The sequence below is a fragment of the Panthera uncia genome (genome assembly GCF_023721935.1).
Source record: "Panthera uncia isolate 11264 chromosome A1 unlocalized genomic scaffold, Puncia_PCG_1.0 HiC_scaffold_17, whole genome shotgun sequence".
Taxonomy (NCBI): domain Eukaryota; kingdom Metazoa; phylum Chordata; class Mammalia; order Carnivora; family Felidae; genus Panthera; species Panthera uncia.
Genome location: NW_026057577.1, coordinates 138,469,214 through 138,486,457, shown reverse-complemented (window position 1 = coordinate 138,486,457; position 17,244 = coordinate 138,469,214). Strand labels below are relative to the sequence as shown.

General features: G+C 39.5%; 1 long non-coding RNA gene across 1 annotated transcript; it reads right to left on the bottom strand.

Moving 5' to 3' along the window:
- Window positions 1-769: 769 nt before the first annotated feature.
- Window positions 770-4,553, bottom strand: LOC125934699 (uncharacterized). The gene is made up of 3 exons (XR_007461495.1): window positions 4,023-4,553; window positions 3,799-3,937; window positions 770-883 (listed from the first exon to the last, which is right to left on the bottom strand). It is a non-coding gene; the product is annotated as an uncharacterized LOC125934699 (long non-coding RNA).
- Window positions 4,554-17,244: the final 12,691 nt, after the last annotated feature.

The following is a 17,244-nucleotide window of genomic DNA, read 5'->3' as shown; positions in this document are numbered from 1 at the left end:
AAATATCTTAATAGTATTTACTTTTGAACTCAGAACTCAGAAGTATAGCTGTTGTACTGTAAGCATTTTACGCTGGAGAAAACATCGTGAAAAAAGACCACTAACATAGAGCTTATAGTAACATAACTCTAATTCTTAAAATGAAAAGATATAAAGAATACTACTTGATGAGTATGAAAATGAAATACCACAGCTAATATTTTTATATTGCTATTAGAGCTGAAAAACAGTGTCTAGAACCTATTTCCTATTTCTTGATTACTGCATTTACAGCACAAGACACAAAAGTCATTTAAAGACTTTATGGATATTAATTCTACTCTTCACTTTCGATACATTTTTTGTTTATTTATTTTCCCCATGTAGACAATAATGAATAATGAAGACACTTATAAATCCAGAAGTAGACACACATACAAATGCACACATTATATTTTAATTCAGAATGATTTAGTTCCCTAGACTTGCTAGAATATAATATATACAATATATATTTTATTTATTGCTTTTGAAAACACTTTCAAATGTTTCGTGGAGAAGAGCCACGAAATATCATAATAAAAATAACTAGAACAGAGGGCGCCTGGGTGGCTCAGTCGGTTAAGCGTCCAACTTCGGCTCAGGTCATGATCTCACGGTTCGTGAGTTCGAGCCCCGCCTCGGGCTCTGTGCTGACAGCTTAGAGCCTGGAGCCTGCTTCAAATTCTATGTCTCCCTTTCTCTCTGCTCCTCCCCCGCTCACGCTCTGTCTCTCTCTCCTTCAAAAATAAATAAAAACATTTAAAAAATTAAAAAAAAATAACTCGAACAAATACTAATACATTTATTACAAAATCTGGAAGTCATAAACATGATCGGTTCTCGTGAATTCTACGGAACGTACCTGTGGAAGACAAAATATGATTAAGGCCAAACTTTTGCAAAGTTACAATTAATCTCTCTAAATTTAATATCACTGTGCTGCAAGAGTCAATTTTATCTAATGCATGTTAGATATGTCAATAAACTCAATCTGAAGTAGTGTTTAAAAACTTTTCATTCAGATCCCTCTAAAGCATTTTCATTTAGGTCTTAGTTCAAATCCTCCTCTGATCCCCCATATTAAAATAGTGCTCTCACTCTCTATCAAATCAACTTCTATTTCTTGCACAGCACTTGTCAGTGCTTGAAATTATCTTCTATTTTCACTTGCTTATTATCTATCTAATCCAGGCTGAGTCCAGATTTTGTGGGGGTCTGCAGATGACACAATTTTACTGACCCTTGCAAAAATAACTCAAACTCATGAGTGCACGATGAGGTACAAGGTCTCTCGCAAAGACCCAAAGCCCTAAAGTTTGCTTCCTTAGTTCCAGGGTAAATCTACCTCTGGGCTCTCCTATTAGCTTGTAATATCTCTGAGAGCAGGGAGTTTATATCTTGGTTACTGTTATATCCCCAGCACTTCAAAGGCATGTAGTACATATTTTTGGAATGGACGAAGGAACACGCATGCCCCGAGCACCCTTCCTTCTGTGCCCATGACTGCTTTTCTCATAACAAACACAAATTTCTGCTGTTATAAATAACAGGACTCAATGACCTCATATTATTTTTATTGTTCTATTTGAGTTCCTGTATTTGTTTTGCTGTGATGCTTTGTGGCAAAGGAATTTTATTATAACAAGAACTGCATCTCTCTGTCTAAATTGCTATGCAGCCTGCCCTCCCTCATGGTCTAACATTTTCTCACAGAGGGCATGTAACCTGTGAAAGACGGAGCAGGAACATTCTTACTTTCCTTTTGGGGGGGATTTTATGGGGGGGTTCGTATTTCTTTCTTTCTTTCTTTTGGCTTAATTTTATTTTCTGGTTTTCTTAATTTAATTTTTTTCTCAAAGGGCAAATATTGATTTTGTAATAAAAAATGAAAATAAATTCTTAAATCGATTAAGCTCAGGTATCATTTACCTGAAGCCTATCACCATGTTGGAGAATGAAATTCTTGTTCCCATTCATCACCATTTTACCCTAATTTTTGCCTTCCAAGTGGTGGTGGTTTATTTTACCCTACAGACAGATATCTACTATAATTTCAAGTGTTTCTCAATGCATAGTTCTAAGATCTGAATTTTGTAACTATGAGTTACTTTTCTAGTTCTGTTGAGATATCTTGAGATTACATTGGAAAGACAGTATAGCTCTTTGAGTAACTACAGGGATGAGTTTGGGCCCACGGCCATTCTTTTTCAATTTCTTCTCTCAAAGCCCTACATTTTAAAGGCTTACATTTTACCAGTCTAAGTACATGTGATTTTAAGTCATTAACATTAGAGCATCTGGGACAATTACACATCTGTTATCAACACGGGGGTGGGTCGAAGCAAATGACCGGGTGACTTCCCTGCTGTGGGACACTGGCTAAAATGAACATACGGAAATATATTTTTGGGATCAATTGTAGCCAATTTTAGTGCTGTCTTTTCTTGTTAATGTCACTCAGAATGTTGTAGGCTAACGATACCCATTCCTGGCCCTGTGAACCCATGCTGATATGAGCCCAAGAAGAATACAATTAAGAAGAAAATCGGCTGTCTCTCAAATAAGCAAATAATCATTAAAAACAACACAAAACAAAGCAGCCGTGCTAGAGTCTGGTTTCAGCAGAAATAACATTGAGATTATTTGAGGTGAATTACCCATGCCAGAATACACCATTAGTCTTGACAATGAACAGTTTCTTTAGAAATTCTAGAGTCAAACAGGGATGCATGAAACGTATAATCAATGAATATTTATTGGGAAGGTTATAATGTAAGGATGTGAAGAACACTTCCCATCATCAAGACGCTGGTTTTCGAACATTAACTGAATGAAATCAGATGCCAGGGAATCAGACGTAGTCTACCTTCAATTTTTTCATGGAGCCCCTAGGAATTATTCTAGAATGAGAAAGTTGGAATTCTATGAACTGGCCCTATGGGATTCGGTCTTCAGGGAGGATCAGGAATTCAAGATTGCAGAGGGAGGCGCAATAGAGACAGAGAGGGCCAGATGTTAAAATGTAACCTACGCCAGAAGTTAGTGTTGCGTGTTTGTTTGGTTTCTCTTTTTCAATATGAACGTTTGCCAGATGTCTTATAGCAATGGAAAGTGCACAGTGGTGGTTCTCAAACCTTCATGTGCATCAAAATAATCTGGAGACTTTGTTGTTAAAACACAGATTCCTGCCCTTCCTCTGTCCTTCAGGAGTAGGCCTGAGGAGGGACAGATAATTTGCATTGCTAACAAGATTCCTAATACTGATAGCTCAGAAACCACTCTTGGAGAATAACCGGTGTCGGACATTACCGGACTAAAAGTCACTCAGGCATGAAGTTTAAAGCTTTTACATCTACCAGATTTATTATTTGCTATACCTTTGGGCAGAAAGTGCGATAAGTCTTAAGCATTTCTGCTAATGAAATTAAATGGCTATTCATATAGTTTCTGATATTGTAGCAATTAATTTGAATATGGTAAACCATGCCTACTAATTAGCAAAAATAAAGACCTCTAGGGGTTAGAATGTAGTTTCCCTGCATCCTTCATCCAGTTACCCTCGTGGTAATGTCCCGCATACTATAGACAATATCAAGACTAGAAAACTGACAATAGGCCAATTCAAAAAACAATTCAAAACACAGATTTCACTAGTTTTACATACATTCAGTTGCGTGTATATAAAGCTCTATGTGATTTTATCACACACATAGAGTTGGGTAGCCTCTACTCAAATCAAGACACAGAACAGTTCTAGTATCACAAAGGTTTCCTTACCTCTTTATTTCTTTACCTCTTTGTGTGACTTGAAGCAACATCCACCTTCCTTGCCCCATGTCTCTAAACTCTTAGCCATTTATGTTTTGGTATGTGTAGGTAGTATTTCTTGATCTTCAGAGCTTACATCCTTCCCATACTGGTTAAGATAAAATTCAGAGCTATGAGATCTGGAAGAACCATATTACTAATGGCCATTAGATCCACAGTGAACAGGTTTTTACCTTAAGGTAAAGCGAGCACACTGGTTTCGGAACGATGGATCTTTGTTTACATGTCATGGCAGAGCGGCAGTGATTGCTAAATGTAGGGCATGTATCATCCTATTTTCCCACTGATATGAAAAGAGTTAACTCCAGTTCTAAAAGGTCTGGCCAGTGCTTTAAAGTGGAATTTCTAAGAAGGTTTTAACTTTCAGCTCTCCTACACTCATCTAAAGTATTCCAGATAAAAGGCACTAGAAAACTCCATAAGTCTTCTGTGTCAGGTGGTTGTGATTAGAGGAAAATGCCTGCCAGCTGTGTCCACACTGCTAGGAGCTCCTATGGGCTGTCACCATTGGCCTGGCACTGAGTTGAGAAGTGAGAAGTGAGTTATTGGTGTCTGAGTCTTAAAGAAAATTAGATCCTAAGAGCAAGAAGTTGTTAAACGGCTGGGGCCAATGTCTTCACATAGTGAGAGGTGTAGCTCAGGATGAGAGGACCGGCTTGCCTGTTGATGGCAGACCCTTGGTTTGGGCTCTTTCAGAGAGGAGCATTGATATTTATTGGCTTATGAGCTTGGTGTAAGCCCAGTCACTGGGCGTTATGTCATAATGCTACACTGTGAGCTGACTCCTTTGTCACACTGTGTTAAGGCTTTGTGGAGGTGTCTCTCTGATATTTGTGGCCATGCTAGAAAGCAATGGACTGCAGTACTGTTTCTTTATTTGTTTTTGAAATCTTTACAAATCTCCCTCCTCTGCCAGTCTATTGATATTATAGTGGCTTAATATTAACCCAGTTGGACTAAGCCGGATAGGCAAAAAAGAGCATGTAAGATTTTCATCCTTTTCTTGGTCATTGTCTGTGGCTTGATAGTTTTCTTAAATACAACATGGGTTGAATGTCTGAAAATCTGCATATAGATTTTCCTTTTGTTTTCTTTTTCCATCTAGCTCAGTGGTTCTCAACATTTAGTGTGCCTAAGAATGATGGCACAGAGTTTTAGGCACAAAACTTGTATGCTATCCTTTATTGACAAGTGAAGAAATTTTCAAGGGTAATTAAAAAAAAATAGGGTTTTTATTGTGTTCTTTAGGAACCAAATCCCTGCCTACGATGAGACTCCATTTACATATTTTCAACTATTATTTCTTGTGACTGTCACAGTGATCTCATGAAGCAGAGAAGGCTGATATTATCTCCATTTTCAGGGTGGGTAATAAGGCTGAGAACTTCCATACACAGGGACATAATCTTTTGAAATGTTATCTATTAATCATTGTGCTTTTTTCTTCAGTACTTGTTTGTATGGGTCCCTTCCTGTGACCAAGGACATTTCTACTTTGCCGGGAGTGGAGTTGTGATTGTTGTACCAGGAATGTGTGAAAGAGAATCAGTAAATGTCTATAAGACCTTGATATTGCTGTGAGAGGAAATGCTCTTGAGAATCAATAGGGAACATCCCAGAAGGCCCAGAAGGTGGCAAGATACAGATTTTGTCATCACAACCAGTTGGAAAGGAAAAAAATAAAATAAAATATTGACTTTGACTTGCTGAGAGATTAGGTGAAAGTGTCCTGGCTTCTTGGGAGTAGGAATGAGTTTGATGGGATTTAGCCTTGCCAAAGATTTGTGGGTCTTTGGGTGTGAGGACCATACCTGGTGGCCAATTAGGAGAGTTCAGTCAGCGTTGGGGTATCCTGCATTGTCTGTGACCAACACTGGGGAATGAGGGCATGGAAACCCAGCCAATGTCTGTAGATGCCTTGTTACCATCCAAGGAAAGCCTGTATCAACCTTAAAAATACAATAGCCAGTTATTTTACTAGCAAAATGAGTTTATTGGGGAATAGCAGAGGAATTGCAATCTGGGACAAGCAAACTATTGCAAACCACAGGCAAATCCAAAGAGACAAAAAGGGAAGATCGGCTTTTATTAGGTTTCAGGAAGAAATTAGGGAGGGCTTTTTTGTTTGTTCTAAGGTTTATTTATTTATTTTTGAGAGAGAGAGAGAGAGAGAGAGAGAGCAAGCAGAGGAAGGGCAGAGAGAGAGAGAGACAAAATCCTAAGCAGGTTCCGTGCTGTCAATTCAGAGCCCGATGCAGGGCTTGGACTCAAGAACCATGAGATCGTGACTTGAGCTGAAACCAAGAGTCAGATGCTTAATCATCTGAGCCACCCAGGAGCCCCTAGGGAGGGCTGTTTTGAACAAAAGTTCCTTGGAGAAGAACAAGAGTTTGAGGCTATGGCAGTTTCTCATTGGCTGCAAGCCGTGGTTGGCGTGTTATTGCTGACACAAGAAGAGACCTTCCTTCTTCTTGAAAGCAGGAGATAAAATTCCTATATGAAAAGTGTCCTCCCTCCTAAAGATAAGAATTATCTTCCTTCTTCCTACTGGTTGTGCTGACTGCACCTAGTGGTACTTGTGCGAGAGTACTCCCCCTTCGCTCCATTTTCAAGGAGATTTCCTTTACTCATTTTCACTCCTGAGCCTTGGCTGTGTTAAGGACCCACGTAGCTCCTCTTTCATGGGTGCCTGGCATGACCCTTTCAGCAACATTGCTCTTGGCTTGCGTTCTCCCATGTTTCCGAATTCCATCCAAACTGACATTTAAGGATTCTCCATTTTCCAGTGGTCAGGTCAGTTGCTAGCTCCACCCGTCGCGGATAGAGGGATATACTATAGAATGAAAGAAATCCTCTAATGCTAGTATTTTGGTGGAACTGGATGGTGATAAAGGCCTTGCTTTTTCATACAGTTTGCCAAGGATGGAGGAAGTAGTTAGACTTGCCTTTTGCCTATATAGCCTGTGTCTGTCTACTTTACCGCCTCAGCTTTCCTCGTTTGCGGAATATCATCCAAATAATGAAAGTATGTGAAGAACTATGAAAATGGGGAACAGAGAGCAGGAATCAAATGCAGGAAACAGAAGACATTATGTCAATATTTCAAAGATTCAGAATGGCTTAAAAGAATCGTTAGTTTTGTTGAGGTAGTAGCCGAGAAAATGTACAAGACCCTCTTATACAAGTTTCTCTTTCTCAGAGAAATGCAAATTATTTCAGCCTGTACGCAGAGATTTTAAAAGATGGAATTGATGATTATTATTCTTTTTGATGGAATCCATACACCTTACATCTGTCGAAACGTGCAATATAGTAGCTTGTTAATATTGATCTCTTGCCTCCAAATATTCCCATTCTTCGAGGAACACTTACTGATATTTGCCAAGACTAAGCGTTGAGGATAGGAAAATGAATAATGTATGGTTAAGGGACTACAGGCTATCATAGTCTAGTAGCATAGAGAAGATAAATTGCGTGTCCGTTGCTGCAAGCATTAAAATAGAGGTATGAACAGAGTATTATACTGGAGGCATCAGAGAACAGACCAACTGCGTCTTCTTGCTGTTTGGTGTGGGGCATGAAAATGACAGACTACAAGGTACAGAAAGGGCAGATAAGAGAAGAAAATGTTCCAGCCAAGAGGAAGAAAAGATCTAGAGTTATAGCATTGGGTGTGTGGGTGTAATGATAGATCAACCCATAGAGGAAAGATTGAGGTAGATGGTGAAGGGCCATTGAGATCCAAGCTATAAATGGGCCTAGAGATGGTGGCAAACCTCACCATTTCACCCCTGCCTATCTCTGCAACCTCACCATGTGCCACAGGGTTCTTTGAACACGGGACCTATTTTGGTCCTGTAAGCCTACCATGAGACTTCTCATCTTGGAGCCTTCATACGTGCGGCATTTCTGTCTGAAATATGTTTATTTTTCAGCTGACTCTCTCTTCTTGCCTTTGTCCAAACAGAGTTCTTTTGGAATCTGCCCCTTCTCATCTCTCAGGTTCAGTTTAGTTTCCAAAAGACCTTCCTTGCCCCTCTGACCAATCTAAAACATGTAAGTTTCCATTTATTATTTTCTCCCCCTTTTAATTTTTCTCATAATATTTAGCATCATTTAGAAGTCTATGAAAGATCGTTTATACTGTCCAGCATCCATAATTGTTTTGTTGCCCTAGTTTTTATTTTCTTCTTTGACTTTAAATTCCCCACCACATCCCTAGAATAGTATCTCTTCTCCTCCTATTTCAAAATACTGTCACTCCCTCCAGATCCTGGTGCCCAGAGGAGAAATCAGGCTGGAGTATGAAATTTAGGATTACCTTTATAAGATAAAATTTAAATCCAGGAGAAGTGAAGAGGTCACTTAGGAAAACATAAGTGGCAAGGGAATTCCTGAGATAGCTCAAATCATGTAAGCTTTGGTGAGAGGTGTCTGAGGACCAGTTTGAGTATGAATGGCTTAATCACTAAGATGTCCTAAGAACTCCTGATCCGATTTCCCCGGAATGTTCCCTCTGTGTTGTATCAGGTTAACTGCTTGGAAATAACCTCACTAGGTTTTCATTCTTTGCTTCTACTGTTTTATTTTCTTTGTATTCCCTCTGCCTTCTCTGCCACACGCTTCAGGTGGTGACTTCTCAGATTCCAGCTTCCTCCACGAAGCCCATTCATCATCGTCTCAGCCCTAACAGGCATCTCTCACTAGGTCTAGTTCTTTCCAGACAGCCCTGGGCTACACCACTGTGTGGTGGCAACATCATTACACCATCTCTGTGTCCTTCCAGACCTAAAGGCTTGCTGGCTGTTGCTAATCTCAGGCATGCCTCACCTTTTCCAGTTGACCTTTAAGCTCTTACAATCAGTAACTCCAGGTCAAATTCCTTCTATGGAACTTTTTGGCATTGTCTCTATTTCCCTCACTAGACCCTAACTGGTAGAGAGATACAGTGGAAAGAACTCTGTATTTAGCAAAGAAAGAACTTAAAAATAATTCCAGCTTTGCCACTTATTAACTATGTCTTCGAGCGACTAATTTCACGTCTGTGGACCTTGCTAACTTTTTTATTATGGAGCCGCCTATCTTCTGAGGTTAACGTGTGTGAATTAAACATGATAAAGGATATGAGAGTACTTTGTCAAGGGCTCTGAACATATAAAGCTTGACGCTCCTCATTTGGCATTCATACTGTTTATCTTTTTTGAATTTGTTTCTTATCTTTACAAACAGGTTACCAGCTTTTTAAGAGCACAGATCTTACCTTCTGCAGTGTGTAATCGTTGTTCAACAAAAGTGTGTTGGTAATCTGCGTGGAACAGACGATGATGTTCTATTTGTTACGTAACAGGTATTTGCTACAGGAACAAATATAGTCCCTTCCCCAAGGAAAACATTTCAATCTTCTATCTACACCTGGGAGACTTGGAATTTTGAAAATACATCCTAAGGACTAGGTTATAACTTCAGCCACTTCTGTGACTTGAGATAGGACACAATGAGAGACGAAAAGTTTTCTGACCATTGGAAAGATATTTTAAGTTACCCTCAAAGGATATCTATTTTATGCTTCTGAAGTTATGAAAAAAATACAGAATTCTTTCTTTGACAGTCAGGGCAGAACACTTCGCAAAACACATTTGCATTCCAAGGGAGTTGCTCAGGAGTGTGGTACCTCTCGTGGCTCTGGCGTTGCACAGATTTTCTAATTGTTGCAATTAGAAACAAAAAAAGTAGGGTCAAGAGAAACCGAAAGAGAAAGCAAACACCATCAGTGGTTGAGGCAGAAGACATATACTTTAAAAATTGGATTTTGAGCAATTCTGACAGATAATAACAGCATGCATTCGGTATATTGGTTAAATAGAAGGAAGCGATCAATTTGGTGTGAAGGAGAGAAAGATATACAAACAAGCAATGAAGTAGAGAGCTGGCAGGCTCTGTGGAAAGATCTCACCGAGATGACACTCTCTCGTTCCAGGGGAAGACCTTGACATTGTTGGGGAAGAGGTCAAAAACACCAGAACCACACTGTTATATTCATTGTAATAATATTCGTATTATCGATCATTGAAAATAGGCTTTCTTAGTGCTGCGTGCATAATACACTCAGTACTTCTCGTTTGGCTCTCAGTCATCTTGCCGCGTCTACATGATTTCATGATTTCCATGTTTCCACTTGGAAATCGTTTTGATGGGGATCTTGGTATGATAGATCCAACTAATGTCGTTCTAACAAAACTTACAGTCACACTATTAAATTCTGTATTTTCGGCCATTTTAGTTGTGCGTGACTTCTTTAAATTTCTGGGTATGTGGTTTGGTTCCTGTCTCTACGGTTTTTATGTGTCTAAGCGTGAATGCATACATAGATCTCCTTAGATAACTTTCTACGAACGCTTTCCCCAGTTACTGACATGCTGAGTTAATGGCTGAGAAGTCATGCCTTTAGGAGGCAAATGGTTATTTCCCTTAACGGTTACTCTTCCTTCTTAACCAGAGGAAATTCAGTGGAGGTGAAGTCATACATTTTTTGCTAACTTCTAAGTTTTCTAGTTTAACCCTGGGTTAGGATTGACAGGTGTTCCTGGAGTTCAGGGGGAAAATGAGTAGAATTTTTAGGCTTGTCCTCTTTAGTGCCAATGATTTAATACAATTACTTTTCCCTTGTAGATAGCAGGAGCCAATATTTATAACTCAAAGAGCTGATATAGCACTAGGTTTATTTCTAGGTTGATCATGAACATAAGCAGCTGAGGTTACTGTTAAAAATAGGCTGGTCAAGGCTGGAAGGGCAATTAATTGAATGAAAAAAATCATTTTCCATAGCCCTGTGACTAAATGTATGTTACTGGGTAACGGTAAAATTATCGGCTTAAGAGTTGCAAAATTAAAGTGTTTCCTGTTTACAGAGAAGTCTTCATCATCCTTTCAGGCCTCTATTTCTTTTTTGATAAAGTCCATCTGCCTAATCTTTGCTTTTCTAGCTGAAGATTCGCTTTCCCATTGGATTCAAAAGTCATTACTTTGCCCTTCTGAGCAGAGAATTTTTTTAAAGATGTATTAGAACAAATTGCCATGTTAACTTCTGCATAATAAAACTTACAAAAATATTATTTGGAATCATTATTTTGAATATCAATATTTAACTTAAGGGTGTAATAGTTAAAGCAGAAATTTGGAGGTATATTTGTTTTGCATCTGACTGTCTTTCTAACACCACGAGCTTGAAGAGACTCCCTAACCATGATTTCCAGTTGAAAAGAAAAGAAAACAAAACAAAATCTTAAAAACAAAAGTTTCATAGTACCAGTTGCTTCAATAACTTAGTGTTAATTGGTTTGATTAATTCGTTTTACTTAACCAGTTTTTTAATTATGCCGACATCTCAACAGCCTCTTTCTCTGTTTATCTTAATTCAAACATGCACATATGTTATTTTATCTACTTTTAAGGGCCAAAGAGTACAATTAAAGTTTTTAATTTTGTACTTAATATTACCTCTGCTGAATCAGCTTGTGGAATCATTTGGGGATAATTATTCTTGTTAGCTACAAACTAGTTTGAATCAAACAATATAAATCAGTGCTCATAATATGTCTTCTGCCTTTGAAAGTTGGCACAGATAATTTCTTAATCCCTGAAAGTTTCACAGGGACCTTTTCCTAAATTTAGGGAGGCTCTGATCCTGAGATTTCCTCGCTTCAAAGCTTTTAAAGGTTTCTGGCTGCTATGGAAATGAGACAAATTTCTTAAGACTCACGACCATGGCCGAGGAAGACCTCAGAAAGTTTTCTGCCTTATCTTCCCCCTCGTCTACTTTTCCCAGACACGTTTCCTCCTCTCCCTTAACCCAATTCTCCTTGACTAGTTTTACTTAAGCTTCCTGGCTCACCTCAAATTGAAGGTCTTCTTGTAAGTTTTATATGATTACAGTAAGATATAATTCTATTCATCACTGGACTCCAATAATGTATTGATTACATTTTGGGGGATTCTCATTATGCCTACAATTAATAGCACCTTATGTACCAGCCTTTTGGCATCTTAAGGACAGGAATTGTGTCTTTCTTATCCTGGTATTCCTTTTGTATCCAGCACAATGCTTTGTACATGGTAAATGGAGAAATCCTAGACTCTGAACGTTAGGATATGTAAATCCAGTTTCAGCTTTGTACTATGCTATAGAAAGATATCGTGGGAGTAGAGGATAGACTAACTATTTTTGCCGAGAGTCATTGGGGCGGTCTCGATGAAAGATACGAACTCTGAGCAGGGACATGACAAAGGAGCGTGTGTTCTGCCACAAGGAACGAAGAAGTCTATTTTATTCCCAGTAGCGATGATAGGACAGGTGAAGTTATGAATGGAAGGGGAGGGTCATTTTAGTTGGAGCCGAGATTTTGTGAGAAAGATGGGACTTTTGGGAGGTGAGGTGGAAATGGCAAGTTGGGGTCAGCTGTGAAGAATTGCATATAGAATGCCAAGTTTGGAATTCGTCCTTAAGGCAACAGGAAGGAGATGGAGACGTAAAAGTTGGTAGGTACGGAAGCAGCCTACATATCCATCAAGAGATAAACACATAAAGAAGATGTGGTATAAGAAAACCAACTGATGGTTACCAGAGGGGAAGGGCGTAGGGGGATGGGCAAATTGGATGAAAGGGAAGGGGGAGATACAGGATTCCAGTTATGGAATGAGTATGTCATGGGGATAAAAGACACGGCAGAGGGAACATAGTCCGTGGTACTGTAACAGGGTTGTGTGGTCACGGATGGTGGCTACACTTGTTGTGAGTGTAGCATAACACATAGACTTGTCAGATCACTCTTGTGCACATCAGAAACTAACGTAACATGATGTGTCCACTACACTTCAATAAGAAAGGAAAACAAAAAAGCAAAAACAAAACAAAAGAAAGAAATGTGGCAATGGAATATTACTCAGCCCTAAAAAAGAATGAAATCCTGCCATGTGTGACCGCGTGGATGAACCTAGGGGGCGTCATGCTAAGTGAAATAAATCAGACAGAGAACAGCAAGTACCGTATGATTTCACTGATAGGTGGAATCTGAAAAGCAAAAGCCAAACAAAACAAACAACAGTAGGAGAAACAGTCTCATAAATTTAAAGACAAACTCGTGGTTGCCAGAGGGGCAAGTCAAAATAGATGAAGGGGATTGAGCTTTAAAGATTTGCGGTTCTAAGGTAAATAAGTCACGGGGATGAAAAGTACAGCATAAGAAATATACTCAATAATATCGTAATAGCTTTCTGGTGACAGATAATAACCAAAATTGTTGTGGTGAGTATATCATAACAGATACAATTGTCAAATCACTGTGTTGTGTACCTGAAACTAATATAATATTACATGTCAACTATACTTCTATTAAAAAAAAACAAACAAACATAAAAGTTGGAGTGCCTGGGTGGCTCAGTCGGTTAATGGTTCAACTCTTGATTTCAGCTCAAGTCATGATCTCACTGTTCGCGAGATCGAGCCCCGCATCGGCCTTCAGCGCTGACAGCGTGGAGCCTGTTAGGGTTTCTCTCTCTCCCTCTGTCTCTGCCTCTCTCCTGCTCATGCTCTCTCAGTCTCTCTCAAAATAAATAAATACATATCAAAGAAAGTGTAAAAGTGGGTATGTGATGGCATCTGATTTGTTTTTTGGTGAGATGGGAATTCTGTCAGCCGTGTGGCCAGGAAATCAGGGTCTGTGGGGCTGGCTCCCCAGTCAGAACTTATGGTTGACAATTTGTATCCAATCTAGCTTTCCTGGTAACTTGAAGTGGCATTGCAGTTCCTTAAATTAGCACCTGTAATCATCTGGAAGGCCACACCCACTGACCTCTCAATATTAGAAGACCTTCATAGAAGGACGAAGAACACTATCTGAGCATAGTGTGCGTAGTTTGAAGCATTTCATTAAGTACATTATTTATATTCCTAAAATGAAGAAGGACCTATATTTGCACATATTTCTGTATTTAAACAAAGGACAGGAGATGTTAATTCTCATAAAAGGGGTGGAGGGGACCGTAGCTTTTGCAAGGCTGGGAAGGCAGCTTTGGGTGAGGAGGCTGGTTTCCAACCGCTTGCACCAGAGTTCCCAGGCTGAAAGCCAAAGCAGGGTGTCTCTTTCTCAGTCAACTTCCTCATCTGCAACCGGCTAGTTCAATGTGCTGTTTATCTAGATAATGGGAGTTTGGGGTCACATCCTGACTCTGCTGCCTTAATCTGCCATCAACCTCTGATATCACTTTTTTCTTCTGTCACCGTCCGTCATTGTTCAGCTTTCTAGTTCTTAAAACGTATGGATCACGTACATTTTCAGTTGAAAAAAAGGGTCTTCTTCCCCAGAAAGAGAGAAAATGTTATTCATTCTTCATGATTTAGAACTTCGTTTAGCCAAGGATGCCCCTAAAAATCACTTGGCAGATAAGTTATCTAAAAGATTTTTTATCCCAATAAAAATGGGTTGAAATGATTATTGCCATAGGGGAGGAGGCCAAGGTGCTAGAGGCCGGTAACTTGTGAGCTAGAGTTGACAGACATGGGTCCTGGGCCAATAGAAGGTTCTTTTTTGATCCCCAAGTCCTTCATTGCACCAACTACTGACTGAATTGGCCTTTGGGGCACCTAGGTGGCTCAGTTGATTGAGCATCAGACTTTGGCTCAGGTCATGATCTCACAGTTCGTGGCTTCGAGACCTGCGTCAGGCTTTGGGCTGATGGTGTGGAGCCTGCTTGGGATTTTTTCTCCCCCTTTCTCTCTGCCCCTCCCCCACTTGTATTCTTGTTCTCTCCCCAAATGAATAAATGAATTAAAAAAAAAATGAATTGCCTTTCAATTCCTTCACTTTTGAAGAACAAACATTAAAAAAAAGAGGGGGGAGATCCCTGGGTAGCTCAGTTGGTTAATCTGCTGTCTTCCGCTCAGGTCATGATCTCACAGTTTGTGAGTTCAAGCCCCGTGTGGGGCTCTGTGCTGACAGCTCAGAGCCCGAAGCCTGCTTCGGATTCTGTGCCTCCCTCTCTCTCTGCTCCTCCCTTGCTCGCGCTCTGTCTCTCTTTCTGTTGGGAATAAATAAACATTCAAAAAAAAATTAAATTCCTCTACTTTTAAATTAAATTCCTTAAATTCCTGATTACTTACAAAATGGGTCAGTTCATCTTAATAGTGAGGGGATTTGCTCCAGGTTATAACTAGGACTTATTAAATGCCTTTCATCTAGCGATTCGGAAGCCCAACTTGAGTCTGATTAACAGAGAGGAGGAAAGGATCCAGGCCCACTGGTGGCTCACAGGGGAAGAGATGCCATTTTGTTACTTTCTCTTTGGAACATTTTTATTTATAGCCATACCTTCCAGTGAAAGTTTGTCCTGTCTGAACATCTACATCACTGCCAAGCAAACGAGATTCAGATACAGCTCCAAGCCTTTAGTTTCTATTTTTACGACAAAATCTGCCCAGAGCTGCCTGTTTACATTACTTTCATCCTATCTGGGCTTGACAAATGTTGTAAATTAGGATTAAAAAAAGAGAGATAAGGGGTAGGGATAGGCAGAACGAAGTACGTCTACGAATTCTAGGTCTCAGAAGAATTTCTGAGGGTGTGTGTTTTCAAAGACCAGAAGAACTTTCAGAACTCCAGACCTGGGTTCTGAAGTGAATTTATTTTCATAGGCTTTTAAAAGTTTATTTTTTCTAAGTTTTGCTCTCCATTTTCATTAAAATGTAAATCAGCAGGTTTCTATATGCAGGGGATTATTTCATGTGACTTTTATTAAGTTCAAATTTCATAAGAGTTTACAGGAGTTTAGTTTTATGATCATGTCCAAATGTTACTTTTCACTCAGTAGTCAGTGCTTTGATCTGTAGGAATTTGTGACTGTGGGACAGAAAAAGTTAACTATGTGCTTTTTCTGCTGTGCGGTAATCCTTGGGAGCACAAGTGAATGTCAAGCGATAGCACTAGAAAAAAATCGTTAGGTGGTAATTTTTACTGTGAAATAAAATATACCCCTCGCTGTGAACAATTCGGCTGTTATTGTGCTGAGGGTTCTGGGGTACTAAACCAGTAAGTTGGAAAGTTTTGAGTCAATAATTTTTACAGTCTTTATTTCTGATTAGTTTCTTTTCTTACATCAGCCAGGAATGCAAATGTGTATGTGTGTGTATGTGCATGCCTACACATTCACCAACCTAGACTCATAAACACACACGCACACACACACACACACACACACACACACACGCTGCCTATACCTAAAATCTCAAGCAGATAAATTCCATGTATGTGGGAAATTTTATTAACTCGTGCTTAGAAGGTAGTGCTGAAACCCAGTTTCTAGGAATCAGTAGCTAGGAAACTACTCTCAGTAGCCAGGACCAGCTATTCCTGCTCTCAAATGTCTGTAACCATAATCTCTTTTGTGGTCACCAGTTGTGAATTTGTAACCTTTTCTTGATATTTTATACTGATACCGTGTCGAAGCCTCTATTTCAAATAGCTAAGAGCAATTGCGTCCTAAACCTTCCTAACACCAGCGTGTCTATCGGGATTCCCGGCCTTACCGTTCTTTGAGTTTCATTGAGTGGAGACCCCACTGTCGATTTCCATTTCCCCAACTTTTGTAGTGATCAGATTTTTCTCACTCTTCTTCTCTGCCACTGCTTCGTCCAGCCCTTCTTGCGTATCTCTTATCTACGTAACTAATAAATTCGTCACTGGGCGGTCTACGTGCCTACTACCGATGCTTGTGTCTCCCTAATTAGGTCGTGTCAAAATCTACTTCCCAGTGTATTAGGAGGTGATTACATCATGAGGGACTGATTACATCATGAGGCCAGAACCCTCATAAATTGGATTCATATCCTTGTAAAAGTAGCTTCTGAGAGCTACGTCACCCTTTCCACCATGTGACAAGGCAGTGAGAAGATGCCATTTATGAACCACAAAGTGGGCTCTTACCAGAGACTGAATCTGTCAGAGTCTTGATCTTGGCCTTCCTTCCAGAAATAGGAGAAATAAATTGCTTTTGTTTATAAGCCACCCACTCTATTGTATTCTGTTATAGCACCCAAACGACTAAGACAGTATTTTCATTTTAATTCTCATATTTTTCCAAATCATACTCCAGTTACCTTCTTAAAACACAGCTCGGATAAGATGACTCTCCACAAAGTCTTTAGCGCTTCTGCATTTTTTCAGCTTTATTGAGGTATCATTGACGTGTAAAATATGTAGGTGTAAGGTATGCAAAGTGATGATTTGATACATGTATATACTGTGAAATGACTACCATGATAAGGTTAGTTTCATCCCCATTGCCTCCCATAATTAACTTCCCCACTCTTTCCAAAGAGATGATGTGGAATTTTATGGTTGTGTG